The following is an 8,068-nucleotide window of genomic DNA, read 5'->3' as shown; positions in this document are numbered from 1 at the left end:
CCCAATTTCCTGTCTGTAAAGTGGCAATAATAATGATTGCAAGGTCATACGAAATAATGGAGGGGAAAACAGTTTGCAAATGTGTACAGGCATACCTGGTTTTATTGTGCTTTGCAAATATTGCGTTTTTTTACAAATTGAACATTTGTGGCAACTCTGGCTCGAGCAAGTCTGTTGGTGCCATTTTTCCAACAGCATTTACTCACTTCATGTCCCTGTGTCACATTTTGGTAATTCTCTCAATATTTCAAACTTTTTCATTATTACCGCATTTGTTATGGTGATCTGTGATCAGTGATTTGCGATAGTACTATTGTAATTGTTTTGGGATGCCATGAACTGCACCCATATAAGACAGACATTCCCGTCTCCTTCCCTCTCCTTGGGCCTCCCTATTCCCTGAGACACAACAATAGTGAAATTAGGTCAGTTAATGACCTGAAAATGACCTCTAAGTGTTCAAGTGAAAGGAAGAATTACACATCTCTCATTTTAAGTCAAAAATTAGAAATGATTAACCTTAGTGAGAAAGGCATGTCGAAAGCTGAGATAAGCCGCATGAATCAAACAGTAAGCCAGGCTGAGAAAGTGAAGAAAAAGTTCTTGAAGGAAATTAGAAATGCTACTTCAATGAAACATGAATGATAAAAAAAGTGAAACAGCCTTATTACTGATATGGAGAAAGTTTTAGAGGTTGGAGAGAAGATCAAACCAGCCACAACATTCCCTTAAGCCGAAGCCTAATCCAGAGCAAGGCCCTAACTCTCCCCAATTCTGTGAAGGCTGAGAGAGGTGAGGAAGCTGTAGAAGAAATGTTCGAAGCTGGTTCGTAAGGTTTAAGGAAAGATGCTGTCTCCATGACATAAAAGTATGAAGTGAAACAGCCAGTGCTGATGTAAAAGTTACAGCAAGTTATCCAGAAGATCTGGCTAAGATAATTAATGAAGGTGGCTGCACTGAACAACAGATTTTCAATGTGGGTGAAAACAGCCTTTTATTGGGAAAAGATGTCATCTAGGAGTTCCACAGCTAGAGAAGTCAGTGCCTTGCTTCAAAGCTTCAAAGGACAGGTCGACTCACTTGTTAGGGGCTAATGCGGCTTTAAGTTGCATTAATGTAACTTTAAGTTGAAGCCAGTGCTTATTTACCATTCTGAAAAATCATAGGGCCCTAAAGAGTTATGTAAAGTCTACTCTGCCTGTGCTCTATACATAGAACAACAAAGCCTAGATGATGGTACATCTCTTTATATCATGGTTTACTGAATATTTTAAGCCCCCCTTGCTGAGACCTATTGCTCAGGAAAAATGTCTTTCAAAATATTATGGCTCACTGTCAGTGCACCTGGTCACCAAGGGCTCTGATGGAGATGTACAATGAGATGAATGTTGTTTCCATGCCTGATGCTAACACAACATCCATTCTACAGCCCATGGATCAAGGAGTAATTTCAACTTTCAAGTTTGTTTTATTATTTAAGAAATACATTTTGTAAGGCAATAGCTGCCATAGATAGTGATTCTCTGATGGATCTAAGCAAAGTAAATTGAAAACCTGGAAAGGATTCACCATTCTATTTTTTTATTATTTATTATTATTTATGCCTATAGCACCTGGTCTTCCTAGGTGGTCTCCCATCCAAGTACTAACCAGGCCCGATCCTGCTTAGCTTTCGAGATCAGACATCGGGCTTGTTCAGGGTGGCATGGCCATAGACCATGGACCATGGCTCCACTAGAGCATGAACCCGGGACCTTCTGCATGTAAAGCAGATAGTGTAGTGCTAACCACTACACTATGGAACCATGTCTAGGATTCACCATTCTATATGCCATTAAGAATATTTGTGATTAATGGGAAGAGGTCAACATATCAACATTAACAAGAGTTTGGAAAAAGTTGATTCCAACTCTCATGGATGACTGAGGAATTCAGGACTTCGTGAGGAAGTAACTACAGATGTGGTTGAAATAGCAAGAGAACTAGAATTAAGAGTGGAGCCTGAAGGTGTGACCGAATTGCTTCAATCTTATGATAAAACTTTAAAGGATAAGGAATTGCTTCTAATGGATGAGCAAAGAAAGTGGTTTCTTTAGTGGAAACCACTCTTGAAGTGGAATCTACTCCTGAAGATTGTGAAGATTGTTGAAATGACAACAAAGGATTGAGAATGTTACATAAACTTAGTTGTTAAAGCAGCTGCAAGGTTTGAGAGTATTGACTCCAATTTTGAAAAAACTTCTGTGGGTAAAATGCTATCAAACAGCATCACATGCTACAGAGAAATCAATGGTGAAAGGAAGAGTCAATCGATGTGGCAAAGTTTATTTGCTTATTTTTTTAAGAGATTTCCATAGCCACCCCAACCTTCAGCAACCACCACACCGATGAGTTAGCAGCCATCAATGTTGAGGCAAGACCCTCCACCAGCAAAAAAATTACAACTCACTGAAGGCTCTGATGATGGTTAGCTTTTTTTTAAATTAATAAAGTATTTCTAAATTAATACATGTACAGTTTCTTAGATATAATGCTTTTGCATACTTAATAGATATGGTATAGTGTAAACATAACTTGTATATACACTGAGAAATCAAAACACTTGTGTGACTTGCTTTATTGTGAGATTCACTTTATCGCAGAGATTTGGAGCTGAACTGAGGCAGGCCTCTAAAGCCCTTGTTAACTTTCACCATTTGTGGTGGCAGGTAGAGCAGGGTGTTGTGTCATGTTCTCTCACCCTCCACTACTCTCTCGCATATTCTTCCCTCCTGGGGCTAAATGGATTCTCCCAAAGTTTTTCTCTGGGAAGCCTGGCCTCTCATTCCCCCTGTGGTTCTTTCCCTCCAGACTGTAAATTCACCTGCCACCCGGAGTGCCGCAATCTGATCCAGCTGGACTGCAGTCAGCAGGAAGGCCCATCCCGGAACAGACCCTCTCCAGAAAGCACCCTCACGCCGACCTTCAGCCAGGTAGGCAGCAAGGCTTGAGGACCAGGCTGGGAATAGCCTTTGCAGGTGTCTTGGGCTCCACTGTCTCTCACAGGAGCTCTGGTGAGCAGGAGGTGGCATGAATATTCCACCTGTGCTAGATCTTGAGGTCTCCGTCTGGCCAGGTGGAGTTCATGGACACACACTCGGATTCTGCACCCACTTCTGATGTGCGCGTGTGGAGTTTTCCCATACTACCAAAGCAATTCTGATACCAGCTGGGCGTCTTAATATTCAACCCAATTCTCACACTCTGCATGTGCTCTTCCACCTTCAGAGGCCAATTAAAATTCCAGATTGTCACCTGAGTTTCTACCAACCGGCTATAGATTGGAGGTTACCACCACTCCCTTCTTGGGCTCCATTAATTTGCTAGAGCAGCTCACAAAATTGAGGAAAACATGTTACTTACCAGATTACCAGTTTATTATAGAAAGATATAGCAGCCAGATGGAGGAGACGCGTAGGGCAAGGTATGTGGGAAGGGGTGCAGCGCTTCCATACCTTCTCCTCACGCACCTCTCCTCCTGAATCTCCACATGTTCACTGACCTGGAAGCTCCCTGAACCCCATTCTTTTGTGTTTTTATGGAGACTTCATTACACAGACATCATTAATTGAATCATTGGCCATTAGTGATTAATTCAGCCTCCAGCCCCATTCCCCTCCTGGAGGTCATGGGGGTGGAGCTGAAATTTCCAACCTTTTAATCACGTGGTAGGTTCTCCTGCCGGCTACACCCCATTTTTAGGTGGGGTCCAAAAGTCGCTTCATTAACATAACAAGAGACACCTTGGTAGCTCTCATCACTTAGGAAATTCCAAGGGTTTTAGGAGCTCTGTGCCTGAAACTGTACAAAGACCAAATATGTATTTCTTATTGTAAATCTCAATATCACACACCCTTTTCCAAAAGACTGGGGGGATGGAACAGAAACAGTGATGAAGAGAAGTCTGTAGCTACTTAGAAGTCCCCCACCGAACCTGGTTTGGCCTAGGGCTGTGAGCCAGAGGTGTTGGTATGGGTAGGAGTAATAGGGGTCCTGGAGAAGGCTCCTCAAACTCCTTTGAGGCCTCATAGCCCTGGGGCAGTGGGGATGTTGGGGCTGCCAGCCAGGCCAGATCAACTTCAGAGGAGCTGGGCATGTGTTCTTTCCCGGTGTTAAAGGACCAGGAAATTGATCCCCAAAGCAGCTCTTGGTTCTGGGCTTTGCCAAGGCGCTTGAACCAGGATGTGTCTGAACTCTGATGTCTAGGATTTGGAAGGGCAACAGGAGAGCATTTTTTTTTTTTTTGACTTTTACATCAAACAAGCACTTATTTCTCTACATCTGTGTGCCAAGCACTGATGAGAGTGGAGATAATAATATATCACAGTATTTGTCTTCAGAGACCTTACATTCTAGAAGAGGAGGCAGAATACAACCAAATAGTATATACTGTGATGCATGTTGCCATAAAAATATGAATCAAGTGTTTTGAGTACACAGTGCAATTGTTTCTGTTAGGAAAAATCAGGGAGGAAAAAACCAGAGGAGGTGACATTTGATCTGCACTCTAATGTCGAAGGTTGCTGGTCAAGGAAGTAAGTGTCTCAGGACATCATCTATTTATTCATTCAAGAAATATGTTTTGAATGTTGACTATGTGCCAGCCCAGGAATGCCAGGGACTTAGTGATGAAGTAAACAGGCATGACCCCTGCCCTTGCAGTAGAGTAGGGGAGCAAGCAAATAAATAACCAAATAAACCCTATGTTTTTGAGGGAAAAGCTCAGGATTCTAGGAGAGACAATATAGGTGCTAGATGACCGGTTATTTCCTGAAGAGAATCTGAGAAAAGCTGGGCAATTGGGGTTCGGCCCCAAATGGCCATCCATATGCTCTTTCTGACGGTGATGCACAAGATCAACATCCAGGTGGAGGGGTGGGGCGAGGAAAGGAGGGGACACAAAGCTGACTCCCAAAGCCCTGGTGAATGACAGATTTTTGCTGAATATGTTCCTTAGGAGATGGAAAAGGGAAGTTACATAGCACACCATATAGCAACGTTTCCTAAAAATCTTATTTAAACATTTGCTCTTTATTTTCCCAATTTTCTGTCCCATTTGGGAGCTGCCAAGTCTCTCTTTTTTCTGCTCTCGTTGACTCTACCCATCCCCCATCCTGGAGCCTGCTCCCCCATCTACTTTCTGGGTCTCCTCTCTGGGTCTCCGTTCCTTCTTCTAAAGTAGCAGGTCTCAAAGGGGGTGATTTTTCCCCCTTTCCAGGGGACATTTGGCAGTTTATGGAGACATTTTTGGTTCTCACAACTAGGGGTTTGCTGCTGGCATCTGGTGCGTAGAGGCCAGAGGTGCTGCTAAACATCCTATAGTGCATAGAAAAGGCCCCCACAACAAAGAATCATCTGACCCAAAATGTCAACAGTGTCAAGGTTGAGAAACCCTGGCCTAGAGAGGGTTAGCCAGCTTCCAGGTGTGGTGGGCCAAAGGCGGGGCCTGGGGTTTGCTGTATACCTCGCCTCCTCCTCAGAACATTAGCAGGGAACAGGTGCTTCCAAGTCTAGATAATTGAAAGCAGAGCGACCCTCTTTCCCTCTTGCGGAACCCTCCGGCAAGCTGAATCAGGGCCGTGTCTAGAACCACACTGACCTATAGAAAGAACCACATAGAAACATATAGGTGCCAAGAGTCCCCCGTGGGTGCAAGCCGGCCCCCCGCCAGCTAACAGCCTGGAATGGGGTTGGCTCCCGGAGGCTGGGGAGGGCTGCCGTGTTTGCCTTGGACAGGCCTGACTGCATGCTTCAGCACAAGCGGGGCAGGGCCTCGCCTTCTATCAATAAAACCTGGGCCCTGCTCCAGGCTCGCTTGCCTTTTCTAAAAAGCTTATTTGTGCTGATTTCCGCCTTGGCTTGATTTTCTGTTAAATACAAGGATGGAGTTTCTTTCACCTTGACATTGTCACCTGGGCTAGCTAAGCTACTGTGCACATGCCCTTTTCCTAGGGGACTTTGTGGCCAGGGCCTTGGTCTGTGCTCAGCTAGTTTGGGGACATATGGCTGTTAGAAGGTCTCAGCTTGGTGGCGTCCATCCAAAGAGAACTGTTAATTAACACTCTTTATTTTTTCTTCCTGTACATTCATACATTTTTCAAAACTTGGTTGATATCATTGTATAGATAAATATTAGGCCTCAACTTTTGAAAAACAGTAATCTCAAGGTTCTAGCTATCTTCTCTGTCATGCCAGAGGGAGGTCAAGAGGGAGGAAGAAGGGGCAGGTGTGCGAGGGGACAGAGATGGGCTCAGAACCCCTAGCTGCACTCACAAGGCCATGTGTGGTTGTGTGCGTGTGTCTGGCTAGGGCAGCTAAACTGAAGAAGGGTAGCTGGTAGCTGCCTGTGCTTTTGTCAGACACAGAATCCGTTGTTTCAGAGTCTCTTCCTGGAGATCTCCAAGGTCTATGATGTCTGACTTTTCCCCTGGGCACCCATTGTTGACCTAGCTAATGTCCTTCAAATCTACTCCAGATCCTTTCTTCAGTTTAAGCCTGTTTCCTAGCGAACATGGGTGCCATTGGCTAAAGACCACAATAAATTGCCAAAACAGCTGCCATCCCTTTATTTGGAGGTCTCCCCTAGAGGCTTTATACTTCAAGTGATCTTAAGGGTGCTCTTACCATGTCACCTCTGTGATGAAAAAGATCCCAGGCTCCCCAGCACCCTCAGGATGAAGTTAGACCTCTGCTGGTTTGGTCCAGTCCTTTCATTGCCTTTGGAAGGTAGACCCTAAGGGAGGAAGTCCTTGCCCCAAACTGTTGGGTCTTATTATAACCCACTGTAGTCCAGGGGGATCCTAGCAGCTCTGTCCCTTTGGCCTTTGGTGCCACTTTTCTTGGTACGTGGAATGCAAATGACAAGAAAAAACGTAAGCGCTCTTTCCTGCACTCAGATCACTTATAGCCAGGGATCGAACCTTCTCATGTCCAGCAGGGCCAATTCCTTCCCCCTCCTCCTGGCCCTCCAGAATACAGGAGCAGCGCTTAGAAACCAGGCTCCCAAGTCCCTGGCTGCAAAGTCCTGCCCCTCCCACAGCAGCTCCCAAGCCTCACTCAGGCACTTTCCACTTAGGATTCTGGCCATATCCATGTTCTTCCTGGGCTGTTATTTACTTAGTATTTCTCTTTAAACGGATTCATTTTATTAAACTTAAATAAACTTATGTTAAGGATTTTTTTAAAAATCCTTGAATCGCTGTTTAAAGTACTTAGGATTTTTTCCTGACACACATTAAATTAATCCTTAACCTCTAAAATTAAAAGAAAAATGTGTGTCTAAAGGCTGCCTCAAATTCCTTATGCACATATTTATTGAGCCAGGTACTGTTCTAAAATCCTCGGCGTCATTAGTGGGAAATGCCGTCTAGAGAGTCTACTGTTTTCGGTGATCTACCAGGGTGTTGGGTCCAGCTGGTGCCTAAGGGGCATCGTGAGCAGTGGAAGGAGCTCCAGGGGGAGCAGGAAAGGAAATGCCAGCCATCCACACTCTTCCAAGGGACAGATGGATCCATAGGTACTGGTACTTACATATGGTGTCAAGTGAAAACAAGTCATTCAACAGTGTATATATATATTGTACATATATGTGTGCATGCGTCTGTGTATGTGAACACAGAACAAGGGCCTGGATGATGGCCAGCCTACCCTTGGAAGAGATTTCACTTTTAACTTTTGCTGTGCACTTTGGTGCTGTTTGAATAACCAGATGCTGTCACGTGTTTCCAGTATAATATTTTTAAAAGGCAATAAATATTTTTTAACATAATATTTATTTATTTTTAAATTATTACTAAATTTATTGGGGTGACATTGGTTAATCAGATTATAAGTTCCAAGCGTACGATATAATTCATCATCTATATATTGCATTGTGTACTCATCACCCAGTAATTATTTTCTTAAAAAAAAAAAAAAAAGAAAGACCCCTGGCCTGGGTGACAGAAGAGCTAGGTTCTAACCCAGAGTGTAGACAACGTACTTGGTATGTGACCCAGGACAAGCCTCCTAGCTTCTCTAGGCAGGGCTG

At 44.0% G+C, this 8,068-nt stretch overlaps 1 pseudogene; it reads right to left on the bottom strand.

Moving 5' to 3' along the window:
- Positions 1 to 1,601: 1,601 nt before the first annotated feature.
- Positions 1,602 to 1,717, bottom strand: LOC111747313 (annotated as a pseudogene).
- Positions 1,718 to 8,068: the final 6,351 nt, after the last annotated feature.

The sequence above is a fragment of the Pteropus vampyrus genome, unplaced genomic scaffold, assembly GCF_000151845.1.
Source record: "Pteropus vampyrus isolate Shadow unplaced genomic scaffold, Pvam_2.0 Scaffold217, whole genome shotgun sequence".
Taxonomy (NCBI): domain Eukaryota; kingdom Metazoa; phylum Chordata; class Mammalia; order Chiroptera; family Pteropodidae; genus Pteropus; species Pteropus vampyrus.
This window is presented reverse-complemented; position numbering and strand designations above follow the sequence as displayed.